We start from the raw sequence: 19746 nt of genomic DNA, 5'->3' as shown, positions 1-19746 counted from the left end.
TGTGTGTGTGTGTGTGTGTGTGTAAAAAAGTTATTACTACCATATATATCAAACGATGAAGGGAAAGACGCGCGTGGTTATATAGTTGCCAATAAATCGATAAACCGTAAGATACAGAATACGAGCTACAAAAAGAACATTAACGTTAATCTTGCAATTTTTCAAGCTTGCTTTCGTGCCGTAAATGTGACTTGAGCTAACGTTGAATTTTTCCACTTTGAATTTTCAGCTTTGAAACATTGCGCTGAAATTGCGCAATGACGAGAAATAACGTACCATTTCGATATGAAATATAATTTTTTCGCAACGATCGTAAACGGATATTGGATCTTACCGAAACAGAGACACAGTTTTGAAACACGAGCGCGCGAGTGCGTTATTGCGTTTCGGATACAAAACAGGCCAGTCTGTTTGGCCGAACCCGATCAAATGCTGCTGTGACCAATTAACAAACGTTGCCGCGCACAACGCGATATTCTCGGATTGTGAACAATGTCGAAATAATTAGTATAGCGAATAACGCATGTCAGAGAACAAATGCATTTGTTAGAAACAAGATAAATCAGAGCTTTTTGTCTGTTGTATATGTATATTACATATGTATTTACATATATTTTTTAAATATACAGGGTGTTCCGAAATTCGTAAATTAAAATACTGTATCAAAAAAATTCTCAAAAAATTAAGTAAAATTGTTATTCACCGATTTTTTTCAAGAGATAGTTTTTGAAATATAAGAGCAGAAAGTTAGTCAATCAGAGATTAGATAGTTGCCTGTCACGCGGTCGCTAATCTACCACGCATATGTAAATATTAGAACATGCGACTATGTATAATTTGTGTTTAAATAGTTTTAAACTTTTATATCCCTAAACTTTTTTTTTTAAATAAAAATTTATAATATGAATTATATATATGTATATAATAAATATATAATGTAAATATAGTGTGTGTGTGTGTGTGTGTGTGTGTGTGTGTGTGTGCGCGCGCGCGCGCGCGCGCGCATGTACTAAACTAAAATATTTTTACTGTAGGAAATAGAGCGATCAAGTTTTTCTTTTTCGTATACACACGCGCCTCCTATTTTTTCTGTAATTTTTTTCTGTGCGGACTATCTTGCTTCATATTTATTTATTAACCTTGGTGATGACATAGCCAGAGATACGCATTGAAAGGACATTTCTCTTGCACAATAGCTTTTCAGCAGGTAATTAATATACGGACAGCGCTGTATCACAGGACAAAACGCATTCGTTAGGAAACCTTCCAATCCTTTAAAATGAGATTATTATGGTTTAATGAATGCAAACGCAAACGTAAATTTTATGGAAGTTGTATGAAAGAGCTTGTAAAATAACTAGAATATATTAAACTATATTATCTAGAATACAAAAGAAATGCATACGTGCTTTGCATGTGCGCTTGCTTAATAGTAACCTCAAAGGATTGATTCTTGCATATATTAATATACGTATACAACATTTTTGAAACACAGCTTTTTAGAAAAACCTAACCTGTTGTACGTTCGTAAAATACCAGACGTTCGCTTCATAATATCTCTTTTATAATAGCTCTCTTTTACGAGCGCGAGTAACATCGCAGCAGATCGTTTATGCGCCATGGGTTATGAGTTAGCGGAAAATGCTGTTTCGAGGATCGAATGCATTCCACCGCGATGGCTGCAAGGGATGAAGAAGAAAAAGAAGAGGAAGAAGGGGCAGAGGGAGGCAGGCGGCTTATTAAATTCTCTAGCAAAATGCATACAGCAAAGCGAACACGGCTACTCTCCCCGGGCTCGAGTTAATAACTCTCTCTTATACGATGTCTCAGACCTTAGAGAAGCCACTTTTCATCTCCGAATTCTTTGACCAATCTGGAGTTGATCTTCCGCCGGAGCGTAAATGAATTTTTTAATTAATTGCAACCCATTCCGTATTAAAGTGCATTATCGTTCATTAATAGTGCTTTCTTGACGTTACATTCAAATGCTGCCCATTTGTTTAGTCTTCTTTTCGTGCTTAATTTTTTCTTCTTTTTACAATTAGCATCTAATTTTTACAACAAAATTTAACATTCTGGTCCGCTCTGCTACATTGAATCCGCCATTTTAAAATTCAGCAATTTTTTTTTTTCGTAGAGCTCTTATACACTGTTGATCTTCGAAACGAGCTCGAAAAGAACTCGTTATCTTAATTTTTGTAGCAGTTACGTGCATCTTTTCACTTTTACCCCATTTTATGAATATTTGATGAGATATGCGAATCAAGGGATGAACGGCCTCACACGGCTGTTGATTTTTTTATGAAGAGTCCTACCCTTCATCTTCAAAATGAACAAAAGAAGAAGTAGTCGCTCTATCTCTATGTTTGTGGAATATGAATTTTTGATGGATTGGGACATATATGTTCCATCAATCACAAAAGTGTTAAATGCTATTAATAATATAACATATTATTTAATAATGCATTAAATATTTAAATATTCAAATATGTGATTGGTTAATAATTCCTAATTAAAAAATATTTTATTATTATATTCTTTTTACTAAAAAAAATATTCTCGAGTTTTTTAAAATAGTAACTTTTCTCAATATTAAAATAATAATACTAAATATTCTATCCATGATTAAAGTATATTAGAGAGATTTTTTTCAAGCATACCCCATAGTTTGGAGGTAACGTTTCTCGTTAGGGAAAGTTTCTTAATAGGATTTAATATGCTCGACAAAGAAACCCCTGTCCCAAAGGCATTAAACGTAATTGAAAGAAAATGCGTTCCGCTTGTATGTTTTCGTTTCATCCGTTTTTGCACGTAAGAAGCAAGATTTACACTCCATTTAAAAAAAGCTTCACCGGAGCATAGAATATCGCGCTACCGCCGATAAGAGCGGCAACGGTGGCCTCCTAAAAGCTGTTTGCACGCCCTGGATATACGCGAAAGGCTAAAAGTATCTATGTAAACCGGATGAAGCTGAAAAGTGCGCCGTAAAAGGCCATGTATATAGGGTGTCCCGGAAACTTACCGGATATTCTCTCAACCATACCATATTTGGACAATTTGGAGCAGAGCTTCTTCGAAAAATCAATGTTTTAACAGTTCCGGATAATCATGGAGAATCCTTTCCTCGGATAACATCCTGCTCTATCGCGCAGAAAATTGAGAGAGATGTGCAATCTTAACGAACAAAGTTAAGCTACGTCAGCGTTTGACCCTTTTAATTTATCTATTAATTAAACTTTATTTAGGCATGCGTTGCGTAACGATAATTTTAATAGCCGAGAACATATACGAGCATGTATACGTAATTTTCTTATTTTGCACCGCAGCATAATCCCGCGGGTACGTGTAATGAAAGCTTTTGCGAATTTTATATATATTTTAATAACATGCGCTCGTCCACGCCAATGAAAACACCTGGAAGACAAAAGCGAAACTTCACCGGCAAACATTCAATGTTTTCGTAAATCATCGGCTCCCGGGGCTGTCAACTGTTTCTCGGAAAAGCGGAAAAAGTCGGAGTATTTTTCTTTGACTCGAAATATCAAGAGAAAATCGAGTAATTTCAACTTGTGATCCTTGATTTTTAACTAACTTGTATATAACAACATATAAATAATGAAGAATTATTTTTAAAAATATATTAAAAATATAGATTATTCAGTAACATTTAATAATGTAATATAATATTTATATTTATAATAATATGACGTATGACATATGTTTAAGCTATATAAAACGTAGCGAGTTTAGCGAAAATTATACATTTTTTCAATATCAATTTTTATTTAAAGAGCTAAATAATATGTTTCTCTTTTGAAAAAATATATTTTTAGTAAAAAAAAAGTCAAATGCAAAATTGGAATAAAAATGAAAATAATAAACGATAATAATGGTGTTCTAAATAAATACGCGTATCTGTATAATAACCACGATTCAACCTTGTTATTATTTGAAATAAAAAAGTAAGGATTATTTTGTCTCACACTTGTTATTTTCGAATCACAAAGAAAATTTATTTTATTTTATTTTTTGCAAAACTTTACACTTGAATTTATATTGGAATTTGAACATTGTTTTTCTAACAAAAAAAAATTTTTAATCGGAAAAAGCCTCCGTAATCCGATGCCAAATATAATTAAAAATATTGTTTTAAAATTTCAAAATGAATAAATCATGTTTGAGTTATTGTGACTACGTTGAAAAATAATGCTTTGAGAAAAATGCATTTAAAGTTCAACAACATCTCTTTAATGTAACTTTGCATCTTTTGTCAACAAATATACATATTTTCAAACACATTATGTATGTATTCCTTTAAACAAATTTTACATGATGTTAAAAAAATACTATATTTTACGCTACAGTCCAAAATCCTTCTTCCCAGAAATTTTTTTAAATAATAGACAAAAAAAGAGGAGAGAAAATAAACATAAAAAAAGTTTCAGTTTGCGTATCGCTAAAAAGAATATATAGACACGTAATCTTTAATATACTATACATCATTTTTAATATGTACATAAATCACTTTTAGAAATCTTCGATGTACTTAATTCCGTGAATTGTCTTGTTTATTGACGAAACAATCACTATCGAATAACAGAGACGAAAATTATTCTTAGCATCTACGGACATGAGAATTTGGGTTTCAGTTTCAGTTTGTAGGTACTTGATGTGCTCAGAGTATCCGCGTGTATCCACAAATTTACAATGCGGCCGTTCCGTTATCCTCGGGGGAAATTACACTCGCGGCGGTACGATAAACTTCGAGCCAGACGCTAATTATTACTCGGAAAGGCAATCTATCCGCCCGTGTAAAAGTCGTATCGATTACTGCATTAGACGAACCGAAGTTCTTGGTATCTCGCCTGGTATATGGAACAGAAATCTCTCTCTATCTCATTTAAGATATAATAGAAGGAAATAACTCGCGCGAGATACACACACCACCGATCCATCCGATTGAGGAAATATGACGTTAATTGGTTGTAAATATTTAATTACGTGCTTGATTGAATATCGAATCGTTCGCGCACGCGCGGACAAAGGTTCGAGAAGTTTATAAATAAATTCTCTGCGTAAAATAAATTTGTGATTTATACAGAATATTTCATTTTAAGCGATACTGTCGATTAACTTAAAAAAAAAAGTAATACCAAGTGAGTTTTCAAGAAAAAATTCAGACAAAAGTTGTATAATTTGGAAATGGATAAATTATATAAAAAAATTAATTAAAAAGAAAAAAAAACAATTTTTTAAATGGCCGTACAAAGATTTGTACGGCCATTTCTTAAAGAGAAATTATTTATTAATACGGAACAGAGAAATCATATTCTATTTTTAAAAAAAATCATATATATTCGTTAAAAAAAAATGATGACCTTTATGTGATCTGGAAAAATTGATATTTTCTGAAAATTAATTTTACCTATTATTTATCTCTTTCTTATAAGATTATACAATTTATGTCTGAAATATTCCTTCTGAAAATGCTTACTTGCCAAGATAATCGACTCGAGATAAAACATCCTGTATATCTGATACACGTCGTATTTACGAGACGACGTGAAAAAATGACGAACAAATAGCGGTAAATCTTCCGTACGCCGGTACGCCGGTCGAGTTTCCCACTTTGGCTTTAAGTAGCTTGGAAACTTTTATGCAACGCCTTGAAAATCAGAAACTTCCGATAGTTATCGCAGAGCCTTTTTGTGCTTGCGAGCATGCAAGTGCATATTAGGGACAACAACTGCAAAAGCGTCGTATCGCTCGAACGGCGATAACGAGAATGATTTATCCGATGATGCAGCCGGAGCCGTAATAGTTGCTGCCGCGCGCGATGGTTGTCGGATGCAACGCTAGATTACAACAACATATTTCCCAAAAGACACGCGGTACACACCGACACACCGGGTAGCCAGCCATTCCCCCCTGGGGAAATACGGATTGAATTGTTGATGTTGAGTAATACCCAACGACGCGCTGTTATCGAAAAGCGATAGCGACGATGCGCAATATAACGGCTAATCTCATAGATTCAGATGTGGATACGCAGCAACGTACTTGGTTGTTTTTCTCTCCCTTCTCTCCTTTTTTTCGAATCTGGTGATTAATTTGGTTTTTTTTTCCGTGCGAAACTCTCTGGAAACCGCATCGATATTCCGGGACTTGGTTCATCCCTCTAAAATGTATATCGTATAATCCCCGCTGAGCTCTTTGTAGACCAACGGTAAAGTCAAATTGCGAACGATCGACTGGACAAGTTAATTTATAATCAGTTCGATGTTATCCGAATTTTGCATCGAATGAAAATTATTGAAATTAATTTTCTCGTGGGCTGCATGGACTGCGTGAAAAATAAAGCGCAGGAATAAAAATGTAATGAAGACAACCGAAACGTACACGTTGCGCACACGGATCGGTGCTGCAACCCCATCCCCTTGGAATGCAACGTCGGATCGATCGGAGGAGAGAAATGGGATCGCACGTATTATTTCCCCGACCACGTACCAACCGGGATTGGATGCTAATGTATTTGGGTTTCTTATTAGGAGAAAAGCTTCACGATTCAATTAGCGTCGAGTTTGCTGTCGTGTCTATCCGCGTGACAAATTCGCGGAGAGCGATTGGCAGCGACGATTTCGCACCGCTTAGGCTTCTCGTTCCAAGTCTTAGGGGAAAGTTGCTGAAAGCGTACCTTTTCGATATTTTACATTTTTACGTATAAACGATAAATATAAAAAGGGTGATAAATATAAAAAGTATAAATAAGAAATATAGACAAAAGTTTAACGAGTTTGTAAACTATACAAAATTCTTCATGTAAGTTACGTCTGTATGTCGACGTTACAAATCTTATAAAAAAATCTCATCTTACTTCTACATATCCTTATAAAATTTAAAAATATCTGCTAATTTATCCTTTAGAAGAACTTTCTCTGAAGTTAAGAAAATATCCCTTTGGGGTCTAGTTTATTACAGAAAAGATTACTATAAAAATAAGAGAGAAACTCTTAAGTTGAGGATATAATTTCTTCGATGTTGCAATTAAATGAAACATTCGAACAGTAGCCGATATTTTTATCAAGCCATCTCTGTATCATCCAACTTTTCTGTCGAAAAGCTTGAGCGACGTCGTACGAGACACGCGCGCTGTTTTGCATTCGGTGACCCCTGAGATCATCGCGCATTGGAAAACGCGATCGTATCAAAGGCGGAAGATGAAGTTTTTAACGCTCTTATCGCGGCGCGCGGCGTCGTGCCATTATTAATGCCGATTATTAATGCCGAGCTCGGAAGCAGCCGGCGGTGACGACGCGACGGCGCCGTAACTAAATTAATTACGCGAGTGTTTGTTTCGAGATTGCAATGTTTCGCTTGGACGTCGTGAAAACGAACGAAACGAGAAACGAGGACCGATGTAACGTCACGCGGCGCAAAGTTACGCGGGACTTACCACTTTCCGGTCGCGTTTGCATTGTAATGACAGTACCCGCGAGCCAGAGATTGAAACTGTTGTAATTTCTCCGGCAAGCCGGAGAATGTGTCTTTCAAGCGAAAATGAAAACGCCACGCCGCGGCGATTCCCGCTGTAAGGTTTATTTTTCCGTACATTTGCATGACGTCGATAATTAAACTCGTCGAAATTGTACACCAGTTCTAATTCCAGTCGCTGCGTTATATCGGATTGTTACAGGTGAAATATCGCATTTCGAAAGTATCAATTTCCCGGTACGCTCTTACAAAGAATATATATATATATATATATATGTATATCGATAATCAGATAATTATAGAATCACGTAACGGGATCCATTTGTAAATTACGCCGCAAAGCTTTAGCGAAAAACGTTTACGATTCTCCGAGTCACAGCAAATTAATTTCCGCTATATAGTATTCCTCTGGAATTTTCTAAAGAAAAATCGGGTGTGATTGTAAAAGCGGTTCGTGGTATAAATTACTATTTGGAGAAAACATTAATGCAAGAAAAACTAGATGATATCCGTACTACAAAACTAAGAAAAGCATTAATTATGTTACCTTTCTCTAAACTTTCTACATTTAATCGAAATAAGATTACAGAAATGGTTTATTACTCCAAGAAGCATAAGAAACACATTAGAGAAAAGGAGGAGATTGTGGAATATCATTTTGCTTTTTGACAATAACTCAGTAAATATTAACGCGACATAATATTAACCAATGACGGTTTATTAGTCGCAAAGTTCTACCCATCATCCCCTATAGGTAGAGGTTCGTCTGGGACAAATTTTTTTTTAATAACTTTTTTGACTTAAAATTTTTTTTAAATAAAACTTGAAACTTTTTAAAATAATTCCTTTGTTTCTAATAAACATACAACGTCTACAATGAGATTGCAAAGTCTCGGAAAGAGAGAGGCCGAGATGCACGTGACGGACGACCGTATTCCACAACCACAGCCCACAGAAAACATGACTTTGTTTACAGAATTCATACACACATTACGACACAATCAAGTCCAATCATATTATTTGAAATTCACATTTAAAGCTTTCAAGTTAGATTAAAATTAAAAAATTAATATGTAACATACTTCTTAAAATTACGTAGAGAGTATACATCTGGAAAAATTTCTGCTACCTGCAAAATTGAAATTCAGCTTTTATGAATACACAGCAAACATTAATGACCAGTCACCATTCTACAACGTTTAAATTGATTGTAACGAAGTAATTTTAACGGTTGCTCTTAGAATTCAACGCGAATTATACGAGATATTGCGATATTCCACCATCCCAGGTATATTCCGCGATCGCCGTCCTTCCTCTACTGAATTTCCCTATTTACGCGTATTTTGTTTATTTCGGAAATTATCTGAAAATCATTAATATATAAACAATTTGCAACGGTCCGACATCCCCGTGTAATCGCGATAATTAAACCGCATTTTAAAGCCGCAAATAAATCGGTAAAATAAAATAAATCAAAACGCCAAAAAATGTAATAATTAGCAAACTGTAGAGACTTGAAAAATTCCTCTCACGACGTGTATTCCATTATATTCGTAAGTCCCGAAACTTGTCCTTTCAACTTCAATTTCGCGCGACCCATCACGTCGCGTCGCGTCCTGTCGCGTCGCGAATTTTTCAACGAGTTCATCCAGCAATTTCGTTACGGCGTAGTTCGTCTAACGAAAAAGTTACTCTCAAAGTTACAGCTTTACAGCGTGAAATTGCGGCGTCGCCGTTGTTTCCAGTTCCCGTACGGCGGCGACGCGCGGCGAGCGGAAAATAAAGAAAAAAAAACACAGATAAAACAAAAACGACAAGAAAAAAAAAATGTGCGCGTTGCCCTTTTCCTTCTCTTGCCACGCGTGTGTCATCGACCGTACGGCTGTCGATAATCTTTCTCGGTCCTTCGGGACACGTTCCGGCCCGTTTTTATCAGGAACGCGTCGCGCTCGAAAGTCCGATAATCCAATTTGCGACCGCCGCCGCCGCGATTTCCGTCCCCGCGAACCTACGTTCGGCTATGCACGCGGACACGTTAATGCTTCCGCTAGCGCCGGCGTTTTACATCGTACATGTTAATGAACAATCTCGTTACGAATTCAGTTCCACGGGGGTGCATCACCCACGCGTGTGTGTGTGTGTGTGTGTGTGTGTGTGTGTGTGTGTGTGTGTGTGCGCGCGCGCGCGCGCGCGCCCGCAAGGACTGATAATAATAGCCCAACGGGAAATTCTCGGATCTGTGGGCAGACCCAGACGTTTCGGTGTAATTAATACGGTCAGAATTAGTGCAGTTAAAATTCGCCAAATCGAATTTATTCGCTACACGTGGTGGGTGCTCCGGTCGCGCGGAGGCGAACAAAATCACCCGGACTCTCGTCACCCGAGCGACGAGCGAAATTTTCACAGCAGATTTCCGAACGAGGAAAGATGCTTCTGACAAAAGCTGGATTAAAGCGAGAAAGCTCGATGAATACTGACGATGCGTTCGAAACGCTAAGACAATGCGAAGAACGCAAGACAGGGAGGAAGAGGAGGGGGGGGGGAAAGGAGAGGAGGGAGTGGGAAGAAGGAACAAGTCAGGTGAGGAGGGAAATCTCTCGACATCTCTAAATAGCTTCCTTCCGCGTTAGCCGCGCGCGCGTGCGAATATAACTTTCCGTTCTCGCGTTAGTAATGGGGAGAGAACGAATGTTCGCCGCTTCGAATGCGGCGATAAAGGCGGCACGAATATTCCCGGATCTCCCGCAATTTTCCAGAAGAATGCCGTCCCTCTTGTGCCAATGCGAATCGGATTTCGCATCGGGATTTCCTCACCCCTTCGCGGAAACTTATTCGCGCGCGTATTACCTCCTTCGAACAGATTGATATAGCGCGCGCGGTCTCTGCCGTTTTCTCGGACCCGCAATTTGCGCGGACAGATGTACAATTTCTTTCCAGTTTCCTGTAGCTTCGCACATTCTACACTTTTCTTTTCACTTTCTCCGCGCTCTTCTTTTCTTCCCTCGTTTACTTCTTTTTCACTCCTTTTATTCCTTTATTTCTTTATTTCTTTTCTATTCCTTTCGAGATCCGCGATTTTGAAGAGAACACGAGTTGAGTATATAATGTGGATTATATGAATTGATGTCGTAAATAATATACTGGCAAAATGCTGTATAAAAGCATTTCTACTATTGGATGCGCCAGGAAGCAGCCTGAGAAATTATTAGGTCGGTGGATGAAATCTTAATGCTACGGTGGGCAGATCCGACTACAGAGAATGTCTCATGGTAAGTATCCCATAAAATAGTCACTGTATGATACAAGATACAAGAACTTGTAACAGAACTCTCTCTCTCTCTCTCTCTCTCTCTCTCTCTCTCTCTCTCTTCTCTCTTTCGTTCTGATTCTCCCTTTTCGCCTCATTAATTTTTATGCAGATTTTAACGACAAGAGAAAATTTTTATTTTTTCAAAGATACTCGGATCACGGTGCGTTTTTAAATAGAATTACGTGAAACTTATTTCAGACATAGATTTTTTTAAATATAAATTTTAATTATAAATTCTCGTCATATTCTGCGTTTCGCTTTTCTCATATTTTCTATCCTTTAGTAATTATTATATAATGAATTATCTTTTTTACTCCGCTGGCAGTTATAAAAGTAATGAATTTAATTAAGCAATTTAATTTCTGCATTTTGCAACAGTTTGCATGTGTGTACTGCAAACTGGCAATTTAATTGATAATTAATGATGTTCATCAAGAGTTCAATTCTCGAATGTATTTCCTTTTCGCGCGTAAAAATAAATTCGATAGATATGATAGATATAAGATAGAGTAAACTAATTTAGAGACGTTTCCCGAGTTCCCTCTTCTCCGATAGTAGATAAATATTGACGAAGATCGCTAATTCAGACGATGCTATTATTGTTCCAAGTACAGGAGGCTACGCTACGGTAAATTGGGAAACAAAGTTGGCGAAAATGTAATCGAGTTAACAAGTGCTGAGTATGATTACCACATAATGAAATTAGCGATTAATGGTGATGAAATAACAGGTAACATCGAAAAACGATCGGCAAACAAAGAACATTTTTAAATAAAAAACGAGATATAATATCTCCCGTCTCTACCATTATATCCCTCGTGTATAATTACGCAAATATAAATTGATATAACTGTTACAACGCAAACAAATACGATACACGTAACATATAAAAAAGATATACTCGAAAATAACGTAAAATAAAATGTACTAAATGTACGAGTATAAAATAGAAAGTGCGTACGTGGCGCAATCATTACATCGATGACTTACAATAACCGTTATCTACGCAAAATTTTGCGCATACATTTTTCTCGGTTATCGCAAAAACACTGGTCGACGGGATAAAATATCTAAGTACGCGCGTTATCTTCCACGCCACCATTAATGCACCGCGTGGTCTCGTAAATATTCCGACAAAACTTTGCGCTCCTATACGAAAATGGGAAATTATTATACGAGCACGTGGGATGTCCCCCAGGCATGTCTCGATCGAAAGCTTTTTCTTCAAGGAGAGACAATAACGGTGTATACGTTGCTTCGATCATCGCAAACATATTCGAAAATATATCGCGTTTAATCTTTGTAACATCAAAAAGTTTCAACGTAAACAATTTGCATAAAACTTTGTACTAAAAAGCTTGTTCCTTTACATTTTACTAACATATTCTTTTACAACTAAAGCGTTTCACCACGAATAAAAAATGATAAAAAAATTTGTTAACATTTCATTACAAAAATTAAATATAAAAATAATTTATGGATTTTTAACGAGAACACTTTTAAAACCTGCAGCGGGAAAATATTCCGTTCCTTCGGGAAGAATTTTAAAAGCTGGATTATCCAACGCTTCGAGGATCCGATATTCAAGGGCGAAAGTAGGCGAGTGCGTTGGTTAAAATTTTCGGAAGAATCTGTGAATGTTTAGAGGGAAGTTAACCCCTTGCATCGAGGGTGCACTCGACACTGTGATTTACGAGAAGCCTGTATTTTTCCCAACGCTCGAAACGGTGAATGATTACACTCGGCAAACTACATTGCTCGAATGTTTATAGAGTACTCCAAATGGCGGAGATCGATCATTGTGTCAGACTATTGTTGCGTAACACTGGTCAACTTAAAATAAAGACAAAATATTTAACATCCGTCGATTGGAATTATGACGTACGAATATGTTGATTTCGAGAGTTGTTCGCATTCATAAAGAATTACGAGCATATTGACACGGAAAATAAATATTAGTGTGCAAAATGTTATTAAAAATACGTTTTATTTTTATTTTTAAATTATCTTTCTAAATTTTTTTTTTTTTTTTTTTTTTTTAGTTTCGATCAAAATCAAAGATTATAAAAATAGCTTTTCGTTTTGAAAAAAAAACATTAGTTTTTCTAAATTACATTATATTTTGTTCTCTGAACAATTACCCGACGAGAATCGCCGGAGATAAAAATCGACGGTGCTTTTTCTGCAACAATCGAGTAATTGAAATCGATTTGGAACCGAAATGGATCGAAGACCACCGAAAACGCCCGCGACGTGCCGTTAACGCGACTATATTTCCGTTACAGTGATCATAACGATAATGGGGAGGTCGATTTTGGCAATTACGAAGTGCGAAGTACGTCGATCATAGTTGCCGACGGGCAAACTTCCTAATTGAACGCCGCTCGTTAAACTTACTCGCATCTGCCGCGCGGTGCATCCGCTAATTAACGGTGGCCTGGTATTTTTCGAGCCCGACTCTCCTGGCGAAGTTAGAGCTTCCTCCTCCATGTTAAATACTACGAGCTAAGATCAAATTTCATAATTGGCCGGAGGCTTGTACCCCGTTTTTCATCCGTCCGGGATAATAATCGTTCCGTAAATTGGAAAGAGCTCGGTTCTTGTTGCGATGCAAATCGTGACCGCGCGAGAGAAACGAGAGATTTCGTTTTTTTTTCCGGAAGTAACAGAGATCGTGATAATGGTGATTCTATAACGATGTTGCGTCAACATTTACTCTTACAAACTCGAAGCGTCAAAGTATATACAGGATGACAATCGATTTATAACATTTTGCCATGTTTTCTACTATATATTTTTTCAAGTGATGCGACGACTCAAGCGAAAGTTTACTCTAGTACTCTACAAGAAAGATATTAAGTCTCAACAATCTCCCAATTGTCATCCCGTATGTAACTGAAAGTATTTCAACTCTTGGTTACCGATGTTAAACGTCAGATACGAAATTCGCTATAAGTAACTACAGTGTGAACGCTAGTGGAAACTTGTGTAACTGCAGAGTATTCCAAATGCAAACGGGACCAATCTGCGCGAGTCACAGAGAAAATGTGGTCGTACATCCCGCTGTCCGCGTTTGCTCCGGCGATGTAATTAAAATGTCAACGTACCGCGGCAGGACTAGGCGTGCCGTTTGCTCGGTTTCGTCGCTGTATATACCCGTATATACGGTGTACGCATGGGCTTTTACGGTTTGTTTCCTTAAGTCGACGGAAAGCCCGCGACGACGGGCGCCAACGCGAGCGCCCGAGACTTCGCGCCAGCGCGTCGAAAAGAAAACAGACTACGTAGAGATCTCACCCTCACCCTTTTCCTCTTCCTCTCCCTCGAGCGACTTACTTAGCCTGGTTTCAACGCGTCACGGAGCACGAATGATACACGCGAATGTCTCGACACGGGAAATTAGTTGCAAAACCGCGCGCGATACTCCAACTGCAATTTACGAACAAGGATCGCGAAAAAAGTCACGCGACACATTTTCATGACATCGTTGAAATTTCCGTTTGTGAATTTGAAATCATAAGGACTTTAACAGGGACCTTACACACGGTCAATAATAATGTCAGTGCCAACAAATATTGATAATGTTATCGATCGCGTGTGATTAATATTGATGAGCTAACGTAGAATATTGACGGAGATTCTTTTATCTTCGAGTATCAATAATGTTGTTTGCTAGGGGTATTGACAGTGTGATAGCACCTAAAGAACGATTTTGTTGAAAATAATTACATTGTATCATTAAAATAATTACATTATACTGAAAAAAGGATTTGACCATTTTACCAAATTTGATAAATTAATGTGTTAATGACAGGCGCGCGGTGTGCACCTACGGAGATGAAAGAAAGATTCAAGTGCACAGTCGCGTGTGTACTTTGGTTTGAAGATCGTAAAATAATCGTCGAGAGAACAATAAAAATCAACGACGCATACGGTCCGAAGAGGTTAAAGAGACTGGAAAAGACAGAGGGAAATGTTTTTTCTAGACGGAACGTGAGGTAGAGTTTTATACAGGTTTCTTATCTCCGTTCTCTAGTTTTGTCCAAAGGAGGAATTTTCTAAAGGAATCTGGGTAGAATTCACAAAGATAGTGTCTACTGATTTCCCAGGGGGGAGCGATCCCTCTCTTCTGCCTTTCTTCTTTTCCAGAAGAGCCACTTCCGTTCCTCCTCTTCTTGCGAATCTTTTGGAACTGAAAGGCGTCATTAAGACCAGAAAGCTTGATCGATTTAAAAGAAAAGCGGAGTAAATCGCAAGTTCAAAAACTGGTTTGAAAAAAAAATCGTTTAATTTCGTTCATCTTTGAACAAACTTCAATAGAATATATTGAGCTTCGAGCGATTTGACAATCCTAAGAATTTTGTAATTTCTACGATGCGCTACGCAATTGAATTTACGATAGATCTGACTACTCAAATTCCAAAGAAAGATATATGTGAATTGGGCGATACGTTACGTACGCGAATTTTTCGACATTCGTGAGATTCTTTTCAGTCCTCTCTTTTTCATCATCGATTCCGATGAGTCGCGGTATTTTTAGGACTGTCCGATCACAGCGTAATTTCCTCGTCCAATCGAGCTCTCGTCTCCCGCATGGAATTACCTGGATCGTTATTGCCAATTCTACCTCCAAGTCAGAAGTACCTGAGCGATTCGTTAGATCGAGATTGAAGAATTTACTGGCGCACGCTTCGGTGATCGCGGAGGGCAATCTATGGCGACACAGCCGCGGTTATTTGTATGCAAAATACTGGGTCGTTGGCACGGCCAGCCGCCGCCGTTGTCCCCGGGGATTGTCATCGCCGGTCGTCGGTCTAAAGCTTGTCTCGGACAAGCGAAGCGGGCAACGTGTCCCCACGAGTTCTTCTTCCCGTGCAAAGCCGCTGGGATAACTTCCGGACAACGCGCGCCATTGTTTCGCGTCGGAGAACTTGAACATTCGGGCCGAATGAAGTGCTTAGACTACAGAGAGAGAGAGAGAGAGAGAGAGAGAACCTTGTTGAGAGATGAGTCAGAAAGCGACACAGCGGTCATGATTAAGAGAGGAGAGACAAAGGTGTGCCCAAAATGGCTATCTCTTGCCATCTTTTCATAAATCTGGACCGCCACCATTGAATGGGAATATGAGTTTCGCTTTCCTTTTTTGCAAGTTATATATATTTTCATAAAACATTTGTATGAATTATGGGAAAGCCGCAGGTGAATGGGGATTCATAGTACAGAGGTCTTTCGCACGCTACGTCTCTTTTTGTACATCGTGATATATATTCTTGCGTTACACGTGTACACGCTCGTAAAAACTAATAATGTACGGTACAGAGTACATTTTATGTAGAGTAAAGAACCGTGATAATGTCTCGTGATTTAATTAAAATAATATCAAGTGAATTAAATCTAATAAAATGTAAAACAATAAAAAAGCGAAACAAGTGAACTGAGACTTCACTTTCGATCCAATAGAAATGCTGCTAATCTAAAACGAAGAAAATCCTAATTCCAGTGATTCGTAAAGATTTCCTGATTTTTCCCGTTCTTTCCAGAGAAGAAGCCAAATTTCTTAATTTTGCTCCATTTTCCAGAAGAGTAACAATTCTGACGCGCCAACAGCGGAAGAAAAGGAAAACGTTCCCGTTTTATACTCTGTGTTTCGAGTAGAACAATATCGCTTCGAAGCGAGGCGGAAGAAGTAAGTCAGAGCGATCCGGAACAAACGGTAAAAATACCCGTTTCCAAAAGCACAGGAAGAAACAAGGGAGGAACTTTGCGCGCGAGTACCTACCGATACAACGGCAAATGCATCGACCCGAGAGGAGTTTATCGCCCGTGGGAAATTCGCAGACGCGTCCCCGAAAAAATACCTACGTATAAAACCGTAACCGGAAAAGCGAGGGAAAAGTAAAACGTTTCCCGGTAGGAGCGACGATGAGGTAAAAAGCCCGGCGCAGTTGCGAAAGACAATTACGATTGGACTGGCGAGGCGAGCCAAGTAGTCTCGCCTGCCCCGCACGGCGCGGCGCGTCCGACGATTGAATATTTCAGCGAGGCCATTAAGAGTCGACACGGGCACGGTTCAACGGAGCACCGGAATAAGGATCGCCGAATTAACAAGCGTGCCGTCGTAGCGGATTTCTGTCTCCGGTGCGTACTACCGTCGCCGTAGCCTCGCGCAGACACGGAATCGTCGTGCCCGGAAGAGAAAAACGAGGGGGAACTCGAGCGTAGAGCGAAGAAAGTGGTTAATTTAATTCGTCGCCGAGACAATGACGACTACCGAGGGAGAAAAGGAATTGCAGTATATATACATAATTATGTACGGAGCGCTTTCTATCGAGGACATATTTGCGAGGTCCACTTATTGTTAGAGGTACTCGACTGACGATACTCGCAGTCGAGCTACGTGAAAAATATCAAAGAGCTCTGTAGAGTAATTGAGTAGAGAAAATTAATGCAGAAAGATAAATGTGACACGTATTGCATTGTGATATTTTTCATCTTTCTCAGATTGATAAGTTATTTTCATAATTTCATTTCAAACAAACGTAAGAGGTTTAAAAATGTACGCGTCATATCTCGAAGCATTATTAAAAAAAAATCTCATAAATTGTACTTTATTACATTTAAATAACTGTGTAAAATTTGAGCACAATTCATCTCTTGTACCGATTTAAATTTATTTGATTTTATATTATTTGATATTAATTTATTTGCTTTTACATTATTGATTGGATATTACAATTATTTGATTTTTGCTTGTTCTTCATTCTTACGTAAAATTGCATTTTGTAACACGTATTTGCAAATTTATTAAAGTAAAATTATGAATTAAATGAAATTTTTACATATATTAATGAAACAGTAATAAATATTCATGTCAAAGTTTATTTGGCCCTGCTCGTTTAAAAATTATTTTTCTAAAACTACAGCAAAACGTGGTCACATGCTGCACAAGTCATTACAAGTCAAATTATTCATTGTTCTTTGCAGCTAGTTTCAAGAGCAAAGTATGAGTATTTATGACAAAAATTTTTTATCGTTGATTAGGGGAAAAAAGGATAGAAAAGGCTTAAAAAGCCTACAATTTTTAAAATTTAACTTTTAATTAGTACTTTATGTGTAACTAAAACATCCTCAAAAGTTTTTTTTAACGTTTCATAAAACAAAAGTACATTTTTTCTACCTCTTACGTTGGATTTTAAATTTTCAAATTTAAATCAATAATGTACATTTTTTTCATGTATGTAATTTATGTACAGTACAATCGATAGAAAGTACTTCGATACTCGTATATATTTAAATATATTCTTTCCTTTTACGTTAATATATGTAACTTTTTTTTAAGCATGGAATTTATATTATAAATTATCATGTTACGTTCTCTGAATGAAAACTCACAGCCTGATGTAAAATAAATTTCCTATCTCATTCTATTTACATTATTATTTTATTCACAAAAAATTACTGCAAAAGTTACAAACACGTCGCGCAAACTAAAGTGTATTTTTCTAAAAGAGAGACATGACGCTTCAACAATATGACTCAATTACCGTTTATTTTACAAAACTCTTTCATATAATTGAAATCTTCGGAATACAGACATTTTATATGCAATGACTCTATAACGAATAAGGCATTTGACGTGGCACACAGAAATTGTAGATAATATAAGAAAAGAGAGAAAAATAAATAAAATTTCAAAGATATGGAAAAACAACAGTTTTTGCCATTAAAAAGATTTTACAAGATTATATTCGTAATTGGATAGATTCAATTGGACAGATTGCAAAAATCCTCTTCCTTAGGATTAAAAGAATTCGGAGCCATATAGCAAACCTCTCGACGACAAACTCTCTTAACAGAAAAGCGAGAGAAAAATTCTGCTTGATACGCACGAGCATTTATCGATTAATGATGCACCTTTTTTTCATCACACCAAGATGGTACTTGGTCGACTAATATTTTCACAGAGGAGTTTAATATTCGAATCGCGAAAACCTCTTGTGGAAAGGTGAATATCTAAGCACGGCGTGCGATCGCGAGTTTGAAAAATGAGACGGAATAAAACGGTGACAGACACAGCGATTTGAAATTAAAAATCCTCCGACTTCCGCGGTTAACGTGTTGACGCGCTTTTTTCAGTAACAGAAGGAAAGAAAAGTGGAACAGAGGCTGACGGGAAGAATAAAAACGACGAATTACGATGCAACGTTTTAGCATGCGGCGTAAATTAATAAAATCAAACGTTCCCAGGACAAGAGATTAACTCGGAGAACGAAATGCACTTAATAGCTGCACTTGGTAATTTATCCTTGCTCAAAAATTTCGTGCATATTACTTTTGCATGTATCACGTAAAATTATATGTATTAAACGTAATTAGTATAAATATAAATTATAAAAATATGTAGGACAATAATGTTAACTTTTCCAATGTTCTGATAAACATTTTCATCGTTTATGGAAATTAAATTAACCGGAATAATCGATCTCTCAGGCGAAAAATTCAATTTAAATGGCATAGCGGCAGAAAACTTTTGTATTGTTCTCGACAATAATAATCGTTCCAGTAAAACCTGAATACTTGGGTACTTTGCGTCACGACTTGGCATGTGACTTTAGAATTAATATTCAGGACGCAAAACTCCCAAGAAAGACATCGAAAGCAACGTTTGCAAGCTCGTCGACTCGCTCAGACGCCCTGAGATATCTATTATCCCATTTAAAAATTAGCATTGAAAAGGCGACCTTTATTCGTCGTTATCTTGCTTCGCGTGTCCTCTTGTACTGAACGTTTCTCTCTTCCCCCCCCTCTCTCTCTCTCTCTCTCTCTCTCTCTCTCTCTCTCTCTCTCTCTTTCTATCTCTCTATCTCTCACTGAGAAAAGGGTCACACATAGAGAGTGAACTAGAGGCTTTGAAGGGCACGTACATACGCCGGTGAATCGGGGGA

At 37.5% G+C, this 19746-nt stretch overlaps 1 protein-coding gene across 3 annotated transcripts in view; it reads right to left on the bottom strand.

Annotated features, from left to right (window-relative positions):
- The window catches only part of LOC105207782 (protein-tyrosine sulfotransferase), a 107849-nt gene that overhangs the window by 34262 nt on the left and 53841 nt on the right, over nucleotides 1-19746 (bottom strand). The gene's annotated exons all lie outside the window — the stretch shown is intronic.

Source organism: Solenopsis invicta, chromosome 14 (genome assembly GCF_016802725.1).
Source record: "Solenopsis invicta isolate M01_SB chromosome 14, UNIL_Sinv_3.0, whole genome shotgun sequence".
Taxonomy (NCBI): Eukaryota; Metazoa; Arthropoda; class Insecta; order Hymenoptera; family Formicidae; genus Solenopsis; species Solenopsis invicta.
Note: the sequence above shows the minus strand (reverse complement) of the source record. Positions and strands in the feature narration are given on the sequence as shown.